We start from the raw sequence: 20,800 nt of genomic DNA, 5'->3' as shown, positions 1-20,800 counted from the left end.
AATTCCTTTTTTAATTTTTGAAAATGATTCAGTTTAAAATATGAAATAAGAAAAGTAATTATGGGAAATAGAGAGTTCTGGTCAAAACAAAAATTAAATGCCTTTTTGAAGCACAATATAAAACTAACTTCATATACAAAAGATCTAATAACTACATATTGTTCACTTTACCTATATTATATACTACATTGGACTACTCTACTACAAATGACCAACACAATGTTATATATGTATTTGTATGTTTTACATGTGCAATGGCTTTCACATTCACAGTGCCTTTCACATTCTTATTTCATTTGATCTAAAGTCACAGGTAAGTTCCTTTTTAAAATCTCAGATTTACTTTTCACCAGAAGGTATATTGAAATTTCCAGAGGCATGACAAATGTGGTAAGTTTATATGTGCCAATGTCTAAACACTTTCAGGACATATTTTTAAGTGGAAAACATAAAGTACAGATAAATACGTGTATTAAAGTTCAATAGTTGTGCAAAACAAAAACAAAAAATAACTGTGTATACATGTGTGGGACATTTCTGCATGAACAATATGTTTAACTCAGGAGTTTGAGGTAAGGTGTGCCATTATATACCTATACAATTTTTTTAATGAAGAAGGATCCTTTTTTCCCTCTTGGCTGAAAGTACATATTTTAGTATTGCTTCATGCACTCCCAGAGATTGCTCCCATGATCAATAGGATAGAGAAGATAATAAGAATAAGATGAAATGGTTTTCATCATGTGTAAGCCATTCAATGGGTTATGGCAAATATTTTGGTTCTGTAAATGGGCTGTGAGCTCAAGCTGTTCCTCAAAAGAATATAGGGGCCTAGAAGAAATTTCCATAGATATGTAAGAGTTTTCAGAAGTGATAAAAGTAATTTTTAATTACAAACATCAATAAAGAAAGCATAAACCAATTGGATATCTAATAAGATAATGCCCAACCTAGGGGTTACTGTGCCTCAATAGTAGGTAAAATAATGGCCCCTGGAAAAAAATGCCCATATTCTTATGCCAACAAACTGTAAATATTTTGTTATATGGCAAATAGGACTTTTCAGAAATAAATAAATTTATGAACTTTATAAAAAGAGAGTATCCTGGATTATCCAGGTGAGTTCAATGTAATCTCATGAGCCCGTAAAGGCAGAGAACTTTCTCTAGCCAGGGGCAGAAGAGATAAGGGGGAGAAAGGAAAACGAGATTCAAAGAATGAGATTATGTTTTTGCTGGGTTGAAGATGGAAGAGGCAACATGACAAGGAATCCAGATGGCCTTAAGAAGCTGAAAAAGACCTATAGCTGACAGCCAGCAAAGAAATAATCTCAATGAATCGAATTCGCCCTAGCTGAATGAATCTCTAAGCAAGTCCATCCTCAGTGCCTCCAGGAAGGAATACAGCCCAGTGGACCCTTTGCCTTCAACCTGTGAAATGAAGCAGAGGATCCAACTGAGCAATGCTATACCTATACTTGTAACTTTATAGAACTGCGAAATAATAAATTTGTTTCTAGTTACTAAACTTGTAGTAATTTGTTATAGCAGAAATAGAAAATTAATTGTAGCAGAAACCAGAGTTTAGTCTAGAATAATAGGTCAAGACAAGCTACTTGCCTCTCATGAGGCAAAAAATTGATTACAGATTGTTAACTGAGCTAAATGTAAAGACAAAGTATCAACAGAATGAGTCCAGTAAAAAACAAAAAGATTTATATACATAGCCCAAAAGAGGTCTCCTTAAATACTAGATAAAATGTAAAAGCCATAATTGAAACACTAGAAATTTGATTATAGTAAGATGTAAAGGCTTTGACTTATCAAAATGGGCATTAAGAAAGTTAAAAAACAAGCCATAGACTGGGCTTGCCTAAGGATTCTTCAAATTAAGAAGAAAAATACAAATCTACTAATAAAAAATAAAACAAAGGCAATAGGGAATAAAAGAAGTGCCAGTGAACTGTAAATATGGAAATAATGAGATACCATTTTCATCCATTAGATGGGTAAGTGTTGAAATTTGAAGAAACACATATTCTATCCACTGCTGATTGGAGGTGGGAAGTAATTCAACCTTTTAAAGCACAATATGACAGTGTATCTTAACTTTATATATATGTCACTTCTCTAATCAGGAAATTCTGCCCTAGAAATATAAAAAGATGCTAGTTTCCCTAATGATTATAACAGGTTAATATTGATAACCATATGCTGATCTTACAAAGAAATGATTGCATACATGGTAGTACATCTATACTAAAGAATGCTATACATCAATATAAAGAATGTATCAAATCAATATATAAGGACATTGAAAGATCTCCCAGATACTTAAGTGTACAAAAGTTTAATCAGTAAAATCACATAGCACGGTATATGATTTCACTAATTAAAAAGTCCACAAAGAAGAAGTGTAAACCTCTACAGGTTCATATATACATATACCTATATACATACATAGAAAGTAGTCTGGAAGGTATTTGACAATTAATGGAGCTGTGTTTGAGAAAGAAACTCAGATTAGAGCAATAGGCACTTGGCACACAATGATAATCAAATCAATGGTGCTGCTTTAATAACCAAGAAAAGACATTAAATTTAGATACAATTTATAGATTTAAAACTTTTTTTTAAATAAAAGTAGAAAAAAAAAAAACTAAAATGGCCCTGACCAGGTAGCTCAGTTGGTTAGAGAGTCATCCTGATACAACAAGTTGTGGGTTCCATCCCCAGAATGGGCACATACAGGATGCAACCAATGAATGAATAAATAAGTGAAAAACAAATCTCTCTCTCTCTCTCTCTCTCTCTCTCTCTCTCTCTCTTTGTCTCTGTCTCTCTCCATGCCTTTCTCTAAAATCAATCAATAAATTTTTTTTAAAAAAAGAAACTAAGATGGACAAATTACACTGAAGGTAAGCTAGTCTTATAATGACTAGTTCCAGCACCAGTGAGGGAGAGCAGCTCTAGGAAGAAAGAAGATGATTTTATGTCAGGCATTTGATCCAAGAAAAAACTAAAAGGGTTTTTCATAAACACTTCCCTTTCCTCTTCTTCCAAATGTGAATAAAGATGCCATAGATAGACTGAAAACACGCAGTGGTTTTCTTCCAAATCTCTCTTGAGCAAGAGTCTGAGTTCTAAAGCAAGCATGTCAAACAAACTCACGGCCCATGGCTGCATGCCTCGTTTATTTGGCCTGTGTTAGCCTTTGAGTTTGACATGTTTGCTCTAAAGGATACTTCTAGGACCACTTCTGCGGAATGGTACTTCAATACCACTGAACATCTTACTTGGGAAGTCAAGAAATAAAGACCAAGATCCATGCTTGAAAACTATAGATTTCATAAATGTTAAAACTTTTCTATGCTTGCCATTTTTATTTTATCTTGCCTATTTCACTTGTGCTTATTTTTAGGAAGAGAAAGAAACTGGGATATTGGGAAAACGAGCCAATCTTAAGGAGCAACATTTACCAAGATATTAATAATAGTAGCTTCAGAAATGAAAATCAAGCAAGAGAACTGGGGTTCACTGGTATGGTAGGCAGAAGACTGACTCCCCAAAGATGCCACATCCTAACCCAAGAAACTGTGACTATATTACTTTATGTGGCAAAGGGGACTTTGCAGGTGTGACTAAGGATCTTAAAATAGAAAAAGTATCCTAGATTATCCAGGTGGGTCCAATATAATTGCCACAATCTTTATAAGAGCAAAGCAGGTATTGGGGGGGAGGAGGGGAGATTTGAAGATGCTAGACTACTGGCTTTGAAGATGGAGGAAGGAGCAATGAGCTAAAGCATCACATAGCTGCTACTGACATTTGGATTTTAGTCCCAAGAAACCCATTTTGGGTTTCTGATGCGCAGAACTCTAAGATTAGTTCTGCTGGTTTAAGCCACTAAGTTTCTGGTAATTTGTTACAACATCAATAGAAACTGATACAACTAGGAAGTGATCTTAAAGACTAAACCATTGAAATGATGTGCTGTTTCCAAACAAATATATAAAAGTTGTATGTGGTTCTCCCTAAGGAAGAAAGAACAGTCAGAAAACACCTTCAACATGCTTTAAATAAAAGATTCTAACTTTATATCCATTCATTAATTTCAATGATTTTTAGGTCTTAAGGGGCTTTAGAAAAAAATTGTCAAACCCCTTAATATTACAGATAAGAAAATTGAGGCCTAAAATGGAAGAGGTGATTTGACACTCACCTATTAGTGAAAGAATTAGAAATAAGATGTCCTGATATTTCCAATTGGTATAAAAGATAGAGAAAGTGTAGCTCCTCCCTTTTTTCCAACTATAGCTAGAAAATTTAAAAACAAAATATCAGGTGCATGCTAAGGTTAGTCCAGTTATATGCATGGCCAAAGACATATATTAGTAAAGGCTGGAGAATGTTCAAGGCAAAGTCACAAGATCAAGAGAAGAATGTGTGTCCAGTCAGATTTCAAAGGAAATGATTTATTTTCTAGTTTCCTCAATTTCTCTGGAGAAACTTTACAAAGGTGCACTAATGAAGGAAAAGAGCACAAAGATGGATTTCTTTGCATGCTAATGGATGACTAACCAAAGACTAATAAAGATTCAGTGATCATGCTGATTAGATTATACTGGCTTGTTTTTCACTCTGTAGGCAGTAGCACTACCCAGATTCTAATACAAATTATGCAATTAAAGGTAGCTGTGGACATTGTATTTACACCTATCACAGAATGTCTCTTTGTTGTGATGGGGCAGCAGGGTAATGTCTTGAAATTTCCAAGTATCAGGATAATCATCTGAGGCTAACCTTTTGTACTGACAATTACCACACAAAGGACAAGAGAACAAAATCTTTGTATGAATTAATTTAGTAAAATTCAACATATTCTGAATTACAAAGCTTTTGAAATTACCAGATCTTAATATGAACTTGCTTCAGAACACTCTAAGCCAGTACACTACGGTATGTTTATTTCCACCATTAAATCTTGACAATTAGACAGCATGGAAGAAAATATATGTTATGCCAAAGAGGGCTATAAAAATAAAAATGTTGAGAGTCTGTGATTTGGATCCTTTTTAAGTACACTGAAATATCTTGAAATTAATGTTTCCTAATCTATAAGTGAAGAGCTCCCATATGCTGTGTTTCCACCTAATTGGAATTCAAGGATGAGTCAACACAACAACCTTATTTGTAATTAAATTTTGGATTTAGGTTAAATCCACTTGAGTCATAAAAGCTCCTGAACAAATCTCTTCTTGGCAATAATGCAAACAGAAAAATTCACATACTTTGAAATGCTAAATTTTGGACACCAGCAACAAATAATACACATAGAAAAATACTTAGACTGTTATAATGAAAAACATTCATCCAAACTGACATTTACTTTGAGATGAGTTAGTTCTGCAATTTCTCATCCTAAAACATCACTTGTATCATCTAATATAATTCAAAATCATTTGCCAGACAGTAAGACTGAGAATAAATTCAGATCCTCTTTACTTCTTAGGCATTTCTTGATTAATCATATATTTTCTAACGTGCTTCTATAGACTAACTTAAACATAATGTGAATATTTGCAATAAGTAGAGAATGAAAAAGCATCTATCATGTAGTTAGAACAGATACATGGGGGAGCTTTCTAAAAGTCTGAAATTAAAGTGTAATACTTTTCACAATTGCACATAGGCCTTGATCCCCAGCCAGGCACTGGGGAGGGCCATTGTGAAGGGTTAGCCTTGGGTTTTAATAGCCACTGTAAAGGGATCATCCAGGGACTTTCAGTAAGACTGTTCAACCATAACATTTTTAAAGGGCTCCCATCATCTTTTAGAGTTTAGACAATCTCTCTGAGGGGGAAAAATGCTGATCACGTATGTTTTAAGTAGAAAAAAAGCCTTAAATACACAATTTTCTGTTTGCCTTTTTTTAAAAAAAAACCATTAAACTAATATAAGTAGTTGCAAATAAGTTAATTCACTCTTCTTTCCTTGTTTTTAATAACTTTTCTTCATAAATAAAACTATGATCAATTATAAAAGAATATTGCAAGTTTAAAGTATATACAGGTTTCTTTCTTCCTGCTCAGATGCAGAGCAGGTGATGAACAGTCCACGCGCTGCTGCCTAGGTTTGGTTTGGTAGCTTCACAGTGTCAGTCACCTAGGATCCTCCTATTTTATGGCTCATTCCCAGACTACTGCCTGCCACACTGCAACCCCAACATAGCTCCAAACTGCTCCCCACCACATTTGCATTCCTAATCATTAAAGAAACAAGCCAGGGGTCACAAGCGTCAATTCTCTTAATATTCCAATAGTCACAACTTGGTAATAGGGCCACACATAAACACATCTTCAGCTGGGAAATACAGTCTTTATTGTGGTTGTCTGAAACCCAGCTAAGTTCGGGGTGTGGTTACTTTTAGAAGAGGAAAGTAGGTATTAGGGAAAAAAATAACAAGCCTTCGCCCTTATCACCCTCGTCAAATTTTGAGTAAATCAAAATAATTCAAAATTATTTTTTCTTTCTTTTTTTTTTTTTAAAATCATTTAATCCTTTTGCCCCTGCACTGCTTCTGGAAGCTGTTCCTCCCAGGGAGTGACTCAGGCTCTACTCCTTGTTTCTCACATCAACATGTATCTGTCCTTGGCCCTGCTCTCTGAGAACCAATTACTGTTTTCTTTTCCTGAATCACAATAAATTCTTTTTAAATTGTTAAAAAACTGGACATGAAGTATAAAATAAATAAATAGGATTCCATATTTATATAAATAAATGACTGAATCTATAATAATAAAAGCATAATATGCTAATTAGACCAGACAGCTGAACAACCTTCTGGATATCATTCTGGACGTCCTTCTGGACAAAGATGCAGCAGCAGGGGCCAAGGCACAGGCAGTTAGGGGCGATCAGGCAGGTAGGCAGAGTGGTTAGGGGCGATCAGGCAGGCCAGCGAGTGGTTAGGAGCAATCAGGCAGGCAGGCTAGTGGCTAGGGGCAATCAGGCAGGCAGGCAGAGTGGTTAGGGGTGATCAGGCAGGCAGGCAGGCAAGTGGTTAGGAGCCAGCAGTCCTGGATTGTGAGAAGGATGTCCGACTGCCAGTTTAGGCCCTATCCCCCATAAAAATGATAGAAAACATATTTCATATAATTTCAATATCTATGCATTAACTGTTATGTTTTAAAACAACAAACTTTCCTTATTAGGGCAGTTTATTTATGTTTAACTAGAGGCTCAGTGCATGAAATTCGTGCATGGGGGGGGGGGGTTGTCCCTCAGCCTGACCTGCACCCTCTCCAATCCAGGAGCCCTCAGATGTCCTACTGCTGGCTTAGGCCCACTCCCCGTGGTTCTCTGCTGAGGCCTGCCTGCTCCACGCCATGGCGACAGCCAGGCTGGGAGCTGCCTGCTGGCCTCACTTGCCTGCTCCCAGGTCGCCACGGCAACAGCCAAGCAGGGCATGCTGGGTGCTGCCTCCTCTCTGCTGTCAGTCTCCACAGAGGTGATGAGGTTAATTTGCATATTCACTCCTGATTAGCTGGTGGGTGTCGCAAAGTGATGGTCAATTTGCATATTTTCCTTTTATTAGTGTAGATAATGGATACTCTACCAACTTTATTCACATATTTTCTTTTATCATACGTATTAATAGTTTAATAATAAGATAAAAATCATTGGAAATGTAATACTTTTAATAACAAAAGTCTTTACTTCACTAATCTAATGCTGTTATTTCCAAAATTAATCCTCTCAATTCTATTCTAGCTACCTCTCTACATATAATGTAGGAACTGCTTAATCAAAATAATATCTTCATAAAGCTAAACTATAATTAAGCATGTAGCAATGTAAAATCTTAACTTCTCAACCTATGTAAAACAGATATTAGATATTCAATATGTCTATTTTAAAACAAATTAGTAATAAAATAATTTACATCAGAAGACTAAAACCCACATTTCTAAAGTTAGAATGAAGAAACATGCCTGAACCTAAATAGAACCTACATTTTACTTGGGTATAGCTTATTGGCTTATATTTTTAAATTCCTTTGTAACAACTTCATTCTGTGATCTATCACAATCTTAGAATGTTTTGAGCCTGATGTCTTAGGAAAGGTTTAAACTCTGTCAATCATGAAACAGTCAGAATGGCCCTGCTTGGGAAAGCTTTAATAGAAAAGAAGTCATAAATCAAGTGAAATACTTAGGAAGATGCCCTTAAGGCATTACTGTAGAGAAAGATCAATTATTCTGGCCAAGGAAGGAGAGTTTTGGCTTTGTTTTTTCATAGTGTGTGTTTTCTTAAATAACTGAAGCTATTTTTATCTTGTATAAATGAAATACATTAAAATACTCACAGACTATTCAAAATGAAATATTTCTACAAATAGATCTCAGTGACAGGAATTTCAAAAATTAAAAAAAAAAATACTTTTAGCCCTGGCCAGGTAGTTCAGTTGGTTAGAGAGTTGTCCTGATACGCCAAGGTTGCAGGTTCAGTGCCTGGTCAGGGCACATTGAAGAATCAACTAATGAATGCATAAAAAAGTATAACAACAAACTGATTCTATTTTTAAAAAGAATATTTCTAAAGCATACTGCATATGAATGCCTGCCTTGTACTTGCAGCCCTTCTGAAATAAGATGACACATAGGTCAGCCTTTACCACTCATCCAGCTGATTGGTAAACTGAAAAGTTTCCACTTTATGCCACCATCTCAGTTCTGCTTCTTCTTCTCTCCTCTCTCCCCTCCCCACTCCACCATGTGTATTGGCAAAAAAGCTTTTTAAATCTCAGAATAAAGGGACTAGTTGGAAACTAGTAAAAAGTCAATAGTTAGTTAATTATAGTGATTGGATTATTTTGACTGGTATTCATGTAGCAATTAAACTCCCCAAACCCATGTGCTTTTTTCATCGTAGTGTGCATATAGTGTTTTAGTGATATCTATTTGGTAGGGCAGATAGTGTAAAAATCCTTGCAATAATAAACCATGTTCATCATATTCACTTATGGAGTTTATGATGGGATGTTACAGCATTTAAGCAACAAAAACTTACTGATTGCCTCCTGAGTGCTAGGCTGGGGGTGGGGGGGGGGCAGGGTGCACGGGGTATGACAAAGAACAGGGCATGTGTGTTTTGTATATTACTCAACATCCAGCCACATTGAACGTAGTTGGTCTCTTCTTATACCTCTCCTCTTGGGTTTTGACATTTATGCACTCTTAGTTTTTCTCCAACCCTGTGGCCTACTCCTAACCAGTCACTGCCATTAGTTTCTCTTCCCGTACCAGATTTCTGAGTGACTCAGGTTAGCAGGGCTAAATTGAGGGAGTCTTTTATCTCTCTCCTGGATGATCCCATTCATTTTCTTGGTCTTAAATACCATCAATATACTGATGATTCATTGATATGCCTTTTAATTGTTTTGGAAGTCAGAGAATAAGACTCAAATAATTGATATTACCCTTGAAAATTTTTTTAAGTCACCTCCTTAGAGGACAATCTACTACTTTTTATCCTTTCAGAACTAACAGATTGCTGTTTCCTTGATAACCAAATGAAATATCTGACTTGTATTTAGAATGTATGTTATAACAAAGACATGACTCTACACACTAAAATCTCAAAATCTGGCAAGTACCTTCACTGTGAGATGTATGTAGGGGCTGAGACTGCTCAAGAACCATTGGGATCACCTCTATAGGCTCACATTCATCCTGCATAATTTCTCAGTGAGATGAAGAGGGGAAACTGTTCAAACTATTTAAACTGGTGTGTGTGTGTGTGTGTGTGTGTGTGTGTGTGTGTGTGTGTGTGTGTGTTTTAATCTAACTATACTTTATCTCCACCCTACACTTTCTTTGTAATTCCCAGACTCTTTGACATCTCTACCTGAATATTTCACAACCATTTGAAATATAACATATCTAAATCAGAACTCTGATTTTCCCATTAGAAATTAACTCCTCCTGTGGTCTCCATCTAAGTAAGTTCAAACTACTTTTATCTAGTTGCTTACAGCCAGAAAATTAATCATAATGCTTTATTCTTCTCTCTGTCTGATTCTGCACTTATTAAAGCCATTCACAAGTGCTTTCACTTCTATCTTTAAAATATATCAGGAATCAATTCACACTTCCCCATCTGTACTTCCATCATCCCAATCCAGGCTACACAGTCTCTCATCTCACCAGGACACCTGGTCTTTCTACTTTTATTTAATTTCCACCCCCATCCTAACATCCCAAGGCCACCATTACCCCAGGATCCTTCACTTTTTTCTGCATATTAATCTTTAGCTTGTGGCTTCCATTCTCAAGCCTGCCTCATTGTTGCAAGATGCTGAAAACTCAGTCATCACTTCCATGTTCCAAATAGAAAAAAGGAAGAAGAATGAAGGGTAAAATGGGGGCATTCTCCCAGATGACTCAGCTCCCTTTAAATGAGTGCTCTTACAAACCTACACAGTAACTCCTGTTTATGTCTCATTAGTCACCACTACCTGTGGGAGTGATGAGAAAATGTAATGTTCTGGTTAGGCACCTTTCTAAGCTCAATCAAGTTGTTCTCTTACTAAGGAGAATGGAAAATGAGTACCTGATAGGTACTAGAAGTTCCAGCTATAGAAAATAAGTCTTTGTTTGGATAGTACGGCTGGCTTGGTTTTTCTCCATGCCTAATAAATTCCATTTCTAGGCCTCCATTACCCTAAATGATTATGTGTTTGAAATGAATAATAGTCAGGATATATTTAGTTTAACTAACTCATTTTAAATCTGTACATGCATTAACCATATTTTATACTAATATGTGTTAGTTCAACTTTATAATTCAAAGGTATTAACTGAGAGAAATATGGCAAGTTTAAAAAAACCTTATAAATTTGAACAACTGTTCTGGCAAGAGAAGTCAAATCATTGTAAATTTTTCTGTTATGCATGCATTTGAAAACTCTTTAATATTAACTATATTTTAAATCTAATAGCTCTAATAATAGTTTTGATATATGTCTTTCTACTTAAATCATTTAATATTTTACCACTGACTAAAAGTTTTTGGTTAGCAGTATAACTGTCATTCAGCTTCTAGCTTCAGAGTTAGAAATTTATTTATTTGATTAATACTGAACTTTTACTACTCTGAAGAGCTTAAGGCAGTGAATGGCTAATTCAAACCTTGAAATATTTAGCATTACAAAGGCATAAAAGAAGGTGAGGCAATAAATACAGTGTAGAAAATAGGAGTAGAAGACAGACTGTGACAACTTTAAGCCCAGGTAACACTCTAGGCAATGTTCTCTGACAGTAATGCATTAGGGAAAGAAAAAGGGGTGCCCATTTTTTCCTGCATTAGTAATTTACAAGGAATAAAATTACCGCTTTCCAGAATTTATTTTTCATATTTCCAAATTATTGCATATACCTTCCAAGCTTTCTCTCACCCTATCTCACAAAAACACATACCCGTGGCATTTATACAAAAGGGGCATATAATTTTAGATTGTCCCCACATATCTTGAAGCTGATTCAAAAAAATTAGTAGTTGAGAAACAGTGACTTAAAAGTTGTATTTGTCAACTAGATAGAAGGGGGAAGGAGAATATTATTCCAGGCAGATACATATATGAGCATTAGTTTCAAGTTGCAATATTTGAGCACTGCCAGTAATTTTATATTTATTTCAAAATAACAGGAGGATTGGGAGGATAAAGGAAGGGATAAAATGTTGTCGAGAGATGATGAAACCATGCTGGATCTTGAACCTTATATGTTTACGTGTTCATTTTAGCAATTGATAGAACTGCTGATGTATTTTCAAGGGTCCCTGCTGCAATAAACTTATTTTATTGTCCCACTATATGTTATTTTACCATCCTTTTTGTGCCTTATATCTGCATGTAATTGGGAATGTCTTTTGTCTGGGATCTCTTTTCTAAGTACTCATTGTCCAAGAGTTAACCCTTTTAATAACATTTCTTCCTGGACATTCACTCAATTAATACATTTTCTTGTTGGCTACCCATGACACAGGTAAACATTAGAAGCCAAGTGCTAAACAAGACAAGCCCAATCCTAGCCTTCACATAGGAGAGGCAGTCATTAAATGACTGATTTACTAATTTGTTAGAGTCATAATGAATGCTATTAAAAAGAAGCACAAGTCTGTCTTAATCTGCTCAAGTTGCCATTAGACTGGGTAGTTTAAACAGCAGGAATTTTTGTCTCACAGTTCTGGAGGCTAGAGGTCCCAGATCAAGGTGCAATAAGAGTGGTTTCTGCCAAAACCGGTTTGGCTCAGTGGATAGAGCGTCGGCCTGCAGACTGAAAGGTCCCAGGTTCGATTCCAGTCAAGGGCATGTACCTTGGTTGCAGGCACATCCCCAGTAGGGGGTGTGCAGGAGGCAGCTGATCGATGTTTCTCCCTCATCGATGTTTCTAACTCTCTATCCCTCTCCCTTCCTCTCTGTAAAAAAATCAATAAAATATATTTTTTTTAAAAAAAGTGGTTTCTGGTGATGGTCACTTTGTGGCTTACAGATGGCTCACTATGTGCTCCCATGACCTTTCCTCACTATGTACTCCCATGACCTTTCCTCTCTAGGAGAGAGAGAACTCTCTGATGTTTCTTCTTATATGGACTAATCCTATGGGCCTTGTAGGCCAAGTTAGAAACTAAAACAACTCTTTGAGCACAGGAATGATATTGATACCATTATAATAATTTTGTTATTAATAATTGGAAAGGAGCAAAGGGAAGCTGTAATCTAGACACATTCCCAGTAAGGTCTGGGTGACATGGGAAGGTGCTTACTTGTCAGTCACACCTGGGAGGGAGCAGTGGCCATAATAGACGTGGCCACTGCAAGGGTTCGAAATCTGAGATACTTAACTCCTGAACAAAGAAAGCCTCTCTCTCTCTCTCTCTCTCTCTCTCTCTCTCTCTCTCTCTCTCTGTGAGGGCCTCTGGAAATGCTTATTTTAACGGCGCCCCAAGTATCCCACTCTCACTAGCGGTGGAGAAATTCAATTATCCAGTAACAATATGATTGGATATGCTTTTTATAAATGAACTTGCTTTGACTGCAATACAAAGAACCAATTAAAGAGAATCCAGTGTGTTTCTTATAAGGATACTAGAGTGCTGGTGCACGAAATTCAGCCTGCACCCTCAGCCCAGCCTGCACCACCTCCAATCCAGGACCCCTTGGGGGATGTCCAACTACCAGTGTAGGCCCAATCCTGGGGATCAGGCCTAAACTGGCAATCGGACATCCCTCTCACAATCTGGGACCACTGGCTCCTAACTGCTCACCTGCCTGTCTGCCTGCCTGATCATCCCTAACTGCCCCACCCCTGCCAGCCTGATCACCTTTAACTGCCTCTGCCTGCTGGCCTGATTGCCCCTAATTGCCCCCACTGCCAGCCTAGTCGCTCCCAACTGCTCCCCCCCCGCAGGCCTGGTCGCCCCCAACTGCCCCCTCCCACCAGCCTGGTTGCCCCCAACTGCCCCCTCTGCTGGGCTGGTCGCCCCCCAACTGCTCCCCTGCCAGCCTGGTCGCCCCCAACTGACTGGGGGCCTGATTGCCCCATGCAGCCTGCTGTTCAGTCGTTTGGTCATCCCTCACTAAGCCCCCTGTCAGCCTGGTCACCCCATGCAGCCTGCTGTTCAGTTGTTTGCTCATTCCTCACTAACCCCCGGCCTTGTCACCCCATGCAGCCTGCTGTTTGGTCATTACTGTTACTGTGTCAGCATCCTGGAAAATTTTCATATTCATCTATTATTAGTATTGATGACTGTGTTCAAGGTGGAACATGATAGTGGCTCAGGATAAAGTAGTGACTGTGGAAATGGAGAGAGGTAGGCTGAATTGGGTATATTTCAGAGGTAGAATAGAAATAACCTGGTGACTGATTTGGTAAGAAAGTGGATGAAGAGGAAGGAGCCAGGGATTATTCAGGTTTCTGGTAAAATTTGGACCCATTCACTACCTGAGAAGAATAAATCTTTATGGTGGGGATAGATGGAGACGGAGCGAGAATCATGTGTTCAGTTTGAGACATGTTGAATCGTAGGTGCCTATGATGTATCCAGTTAGATATATGTACTGCGAATCATTTTTTAAAGCTCTGGGAAAGAGATTTTAAATTTGAGATATCAGCCATAAAAGATAAATGAAGCCATTAGTTCTAGCTGCGATAGATGGAGTATAGGGGAAAAAAAGAACAAAAGCTTAGGACAGAGCCTTGAAAATAGTCAAGATTTAAAGTTCAATGAAAGCTGGTAAGGACATTTAGAAGTTGTCAGACAGAGAGAAAAGAGAGCCAAGGGACACGAGTTTCAAAGGAAAAAGCAATGGGGACAACTGCTAGGAATCAAGAAAGATGAGTTCCAAAATTTGACAAGTATATTTAGCCAAATAAAATGAATGAGAACCATTTCAGTGGGTTAGACTAGTGGGTTAGAACCAAATTGGAGTGGCTGGAAGAATGGGTAGGACACAAAAGAAGTGGAAAGAACAGCAGCATCAGGGACCTCCCGCCACTGACCTGGCTACATGACTAGAAACTCTTGCAGCCTTAAAAAGAATAAAAATTTAAAAAGATTTATTTGAAACTTAGAACACCTAAATTTTGAAAATTAGAAATCAAACAACAATGACTTCCCATTTTTTCTGGTGGCATCAAAATGTATGGGGATATTTCAGGATTTTTGCATTGTTTGAGCAGCTTTTCACTACCTAAACAAAGGAACTGAAATTGAAATGCTATGCAATGATCGGGGCACAAGAGCACAACTCCCAAAGACTTTTATTCTAACAAGCATGAAACTCAATTTGACCAGAGAAAAAGTGAAACTGATATGAAATGTATACTGTGGTACTAAAAGGAGTACCGAGAAGATAAAGACAAATACAAATAATGTTAGGACAAATATAAAGTATTTTATGACTCCTCACAGAATATTTTTAAAGTACATTTTTTGTGCTAGTAGAAAATGTAATAATTTCAGTCTTCTTAGCACAAATACCGGTATGGTGAGGTCAGTAATAGACATATGAGAGAGATTTTTCTGGGAAATAAGTATCCTACAGACTTTGATGGGAGCATCTAAGAAATAATATACCCAACATTAGAAGAGGAGATAATTAATGCAGAGCATGCTCATGGAAAGGATTTTAATAAGATGGCATGTTCTAAAGAATGCTGGAAAGCCAGTTTATTACAACAGTCTTTATGAGAGCAGTTTTGAACACCAAGGGAAATTTATCACACTTTGTTATTCAAGCTTACACAAACTTATATTAGTGTGTGAAATCATATCTTGGGGTTGAATACAAGCAATCGTTCAATTCTAAGAATAAGAATAAGACAAAAGGAAATAAATAGATACAAGAAAACATATTGTCAGAATTCTCTGGAAAATGGGTCATGGCATGCCCCATAACTTCTGTAACATATTATTAATCATAAGAATAAGAATGAAGTAATAAGATCATTGTGGGATCCATTTCTTTAAATATTTTAGGGAAAGAGAAAACATGTTCTATGCAGAGTGAAATACATAAATAGATAAAAAGGTACATGGGTGGTTTTGATTCACTCTGAGTTTCACTATGTTTAGGCATGGGAAGAAGAAAAATAGCTTTGTTGAAGAGAGAGAAATAGTTATTGTCTAGTGAAATTTTTTGAATGTCTCATGGAACCAGACTCTACACAATTCTAAATGTTTACATATTCGGTGCCAACAGACAACTCTCAATATCTATAAACAACTCCTATTCCAGACCCAAACATCTGCCTGCTGTGGGACAGCTAGTAAGCAAATACAAGCTGTCAAATGGCACCTCTGAGCCAGATCCCACATCCAGAGCAGCGTGGGTCTGTGTGCAGACTGATTCATGTGCACAGCACGTCATTTTCCAATAGCTGAACTTCAATTTATAAAGGAGAATTTGGGAAATCGAATATGTTTGGTGTAAATAAAATACAACTTTTCTCAAGCTCCCTTCCTCTTTCTCTTTCTTCTCTCTCCTAAATGTCATAACAAAAACTCAGATACCAATTAATTATTTATGGAAGAGGAAACCTTCAATAAGAAACAATGTATGAACATAGGGGTGCATATATTCTTTTGAACTAGTGTTTCGAGTTTCTTCGAGTCTATTCCCAGAAGTGGAATCGCTGGTTCCATTTTTAATTTTTTAAGGAAACTCTATACTACTCTCCACACTACTTTCCAATCTGCATTCCCACCAACAGTGCAGGAGGGTTCCCTTTTTTCCACATCCTCATCAGCACTTGTTAATTTGTTCATGGTAGCCATTCTGACAGGTGTAAGGTGATATCTCATTGTGGTTTTAATTTGCATCTCTCTTATCATTAATGACATTGGCCATCTTTTCATATATCTATTGGCCATCTGTATATCCTCTTTGAGGAAGTGTTTATTCAGGCCCTTTGCCATTTCTTAATTGAATTATTTGTTTGTTTTGGTGTTGAGTTTTATAAGTTCTTCATTAATTTTGGATATTAACCCCTAATCAGATGTATCTTTGGTGAATATGTTCTCCCATTTAGTGGGTTGTCTTTTTCTTTTCCTGTGGTACACTTACACAATGGCATACTACTCAGCAATAAAAAAAGACAGAAATCTTACTTTTGTGACCTGTATTATGCTAAGTGAAATAAGCCAGTCAGAGAAAGACAAGTACCATGTGATGTCACCTGCATGTGGAATCTAATGAACAAAATAAATTAACCAACAAAATAGAAACAGATGTATAGACACAGAGAACAGACTGAGGGAGGGAGGCTGGGGGACTGACTGGGTGCAAAAGGTGAAGAGATTAAGGAAAAACAAAACAAAACAAAAAGCACTCATAGACACAGACAATAGTATGGTGATGAGCAGAGGGCAAGGGGAGTGGGGAAAGTAGAAGAGGGATAAAGAGGGGATAAAAGGTGATGGAAGGAGACTTGACTTGGGGTGGTGAACACACAATACAATACACAGATGACATATTTTAGAACTGTATACCTGAAACCTATATGATTTTATTAACCAATGTTACCCCAATATATTCAAATTTTTAAAAAAGGAACAATGTACATTAATTATTTGTCCCTTAGGTGTCCAGGGAAAGAGAAGGAACACAGACAGGTTCAGTAGGGAAGACAATGATAAAGACTGTGGACTCCATTCCAGGAACATTTATTCAAAGACAGTTATTTTGGAAAAGTAGACATGAGACAAACAAACAAAATAGAGACGTAAGTCAAATACACAATATTGTTGACCATGGTGGGAGAAAATAGAATTGAAACACTATTCTGAGAGGTTTTGAACTTTGTCATCAAATATCATTTGACTATATTATCTCAAATGAAAAACAAATAAAAATATTGGCATATTTCAATAGTGGGACCTGGTAAGTTTCCTAACTTAGAATGTACATTTTTTAATTCTACATTTATTATTAATAGGAAACATGTCTCACGACATCTTAAAAATATTTCAGATCAAGCAACAAATGCTATATTTATATGTTCATCACTGTATTACTATCACTAAAACAGTATCTGCCAAACCTGAGGATGCCTCCTTGGTCATGACTGTTCTTAAGATTCCTTTAAGCCCTAGCTCATTTGGCTCAGTGGACAGAGTGTCGGCCTGTGGACTGAAAGGCCCTGGGTTTGATTCTGGTCAAGGGCACATTCCTGGGTTCGATCCCCAGTAGGGGGTGTGCAGGAGGCATCCGATCATTGATTTTTCTCTCATCATTGATGTTTCTAGCTCTCTCTCAAGTGGGAATGTCAGGATACCACTACCAGATGAAAGTCAATAGGTTTCACTATTCACTACTCAGTGCATTGTCCAAATAATATCCAGCCTGCTTTAGTCCTCTCCCTTAAGGTGAGAACTGCCCTTAACGGAAAATGTTCTCAGCTTCAAAGCTGGCCTTGCTTAGTCATATGTCAGGTAAACAATATAGGGATATCCCACAGCTGCCCAATGGTGTACTTGTGAGCTAGACTAGAAAACACCAGTAAAACCTGGGGGTGAGGGGAGACTGGGAACTTTTTATTCCTTGTGCTACTTGGTAGTGATAGAAGATAATGTTTCCTTAGGATGAAAAGAGTCAATCTCTCCCTAATCTATCTTTATCCATAGCTAGGTATCTAAATTAATAAAGACCACGAAAACAGGATTATTTTAATCATAGATTAGAAGACATTTTAAAATTTCTTCTTAGAGTAGCCACGTTGCCTGTATTCAGAGAAAAAAAAATATATAGGACATAGAGATTTCAGTTGATATTGCATTTTCATGATCTGTTAGAGTTCCCTCTTTCTATAAGAAGGAAAAACAATTAACTATCTTGTCCTGAAATGCTCAAGACTCATTTTGGGAATGATTCTCAGCAACATCTCTACTTCACTGTTCTGAACAGAGCAAATTCTAATCGACTGTTTTCAAGGCACTTAGACACAACTAATAGATAAACCTAACGCATGCAATAAACTAATAAAAAAGGCTACCTTAGAAAAGCTAAATTCCCTTATTTGCTATATATGCCACAGAAGAATTTAAGGAAGCAGATATTAATTCAATAGCATCTGCCCCATTATTTTCTTTATCCCTCCTGCTGAGATAAAAGTCACCTTTCTCCTTACTACTGAGAGAATAATCCTACTTCCCAGTCAATATTAAAAATGGCTCAAGTCTCTCCCTTTAAAATATACTTCTCCATCGTAAAAATACTTACCAAACTTGGGAGAAGAATGGTGAAACATAATGAAAACTTCAATGAAGATAAAAAATAAGAAAAAAATAATCAGAATTCATAATAATTTTCAATCAGTCCCCTATTCAAAATTATTATAAACTTTAAATTGGTATCAGCCATCCTAATTAATGAGATTTCAATGGGTTTGAAACTGGAAAATAAAGTCCTTCATCTTGTGTGGTGTATGGTGCTAAAAAAATACGCAGACTATTTTTTTAAAAGTGTCCTCCTATAAGGAAAAATAAAATGTCCTCAGCACAAATAAATGATAACTTTTAAAAAGCTGCTGGAAATACATAACTTGTGAGTCATCCCCTTAAACCAGCAGGCTAAATCAGAGCAACCTAGTGCTGAACCAGACCTGATAGTGTTGTATTGTCAATCAGCAGGCTAGATGCAAGACACCTTAACAAGCCAATTACTTAACAAGCCAATTAATTATGAGTCATTTATTGTGCGCAGGTTCAGAGCAGAATACCTCTGTCAAATTCTGAGCCACAGGAAGGAGTATTCCCTTTTTATATCCTTCTAGGTCTTTGTGTAAGTTATTTTTGCAGACAGCTTGTAACCTTGAGTATATATCATATCTAACAAACACCTGTCATATCTATACAGACAACTTGTAACCTTGAGTACATATCATATCTATACAGACACCTGTAACCTTGGATACATAATGAACAAACACTTGGCATGAGAATATGGGAAGTATCAGTACCAGCGTATCAGCCCCTTTAGATGGCTAGTTTGCAAGGCCAGACAGTTAAGTTTATCTTTTCTATTATTCAAGCTAAAAAACAAAATTATTTTTACAGAATAAGAGACAGTCTAAAAATAACATAGTTGACTTACAGAGTGAGGAACTATCTAAAAATAGCAGAGAATTTCGAAAAGCAGTTTCAAACAGCAGTTTTTCCAAAGGAGGGATCATTACTATGCTTCACTAGCTCTGAGAACAATCATGTGCTTCTTGTGAAGCATGTCACCAAGTGGTGATTCCCAAAGAGCAGCATGCGTGCAGAGAAGGAAGAGCAAGCAGGCAGGTGAGCAACCTGAGGGGACTATTTCAGAAGAGCACAATGTTTACTCAGTTGTTTTTAACAATGAAGTGGCTTCCTTATATTTGAGGGGTGGATTCTTATGTGAAGAAATTATATCACACAATATATCATATGGTTTTCCTAGAGAAGTTTTTACTTATACAATTTAATCATTTTAATTTTCATATCTGCATATCTAAGACACATTTCTATGTATACAGACACATGCAAATAGTCTGAAAATGATGAAACATTAAAAATGATAGATTTTACTACATTTATTTTTGTTGATGTAAGAAAGGTCCAAATCAGTACAGAATTTTTTTATGAGTTTACTTGAGCCAAACTGACAACATATACCCAGGAACAACATCTCAAATGCTCTGGAGAATAACCCTTTGCAGCATCATTTATGCATTTGAAATTAAAGAAGGAACACAAGGAAGATTACCTGAGGATGGGGGAAATCAAGGCAGAGATTGGATTATAGGATAGTTAAGATTATGTGCTCCTTGAGGGTGGTTTGCTTATTTCAAAGTGCTATTAACTTAGATGCACAGAAAAAATTGACAGGGAGGGCTTGCTTAAGGCAAAGATCAACCTTTTACTAAAAAGTTATATGCTGAAGAGGAGTGACGACCCACCATGACCTGCCCAGTTAAGTTAGGAATTTATGATCAGACTAGAGGCCCGGTGCATGAAATTTGTGCACGGGGGGTGGGGGTGGGTGGAGGGGGTGTCCCCTCAGCCCTGCCTGCACCCTCTCCTATCTGGGATCCCTCTCACAATCCAGGACTGCTGCCTCCCAACCGCTCGCCTGCCTGACTGCCTGCCAGATTGCCCCCTAACCACTCCCCTGCCAGCCAGCCTGATTGATGCCTAACTGCTCCCCTGATGGCCCTATTGCCCCCAACTGCCCTCCTCTGCCAGCCCGGTCACCCCTAAATGCTCTCCCT

The sequence above is a fragment of the Cnephaeus nilssonii genome, assembly GCF_951640355.1.
Source record: "Cnephaeus nilssonii genome assembly, chromosome: 9".
NCBI lineage: Eukaryota > Metazoa > Chordata > Mammalia > Chiroptera > Vespertilionidae > Cnephaeus > Cnephaeus nilssonii.
The sequence above is the reverse complement of the archived record's forward strand: the minus strand, read 5'-3'. Positions refer to the sequence as shown.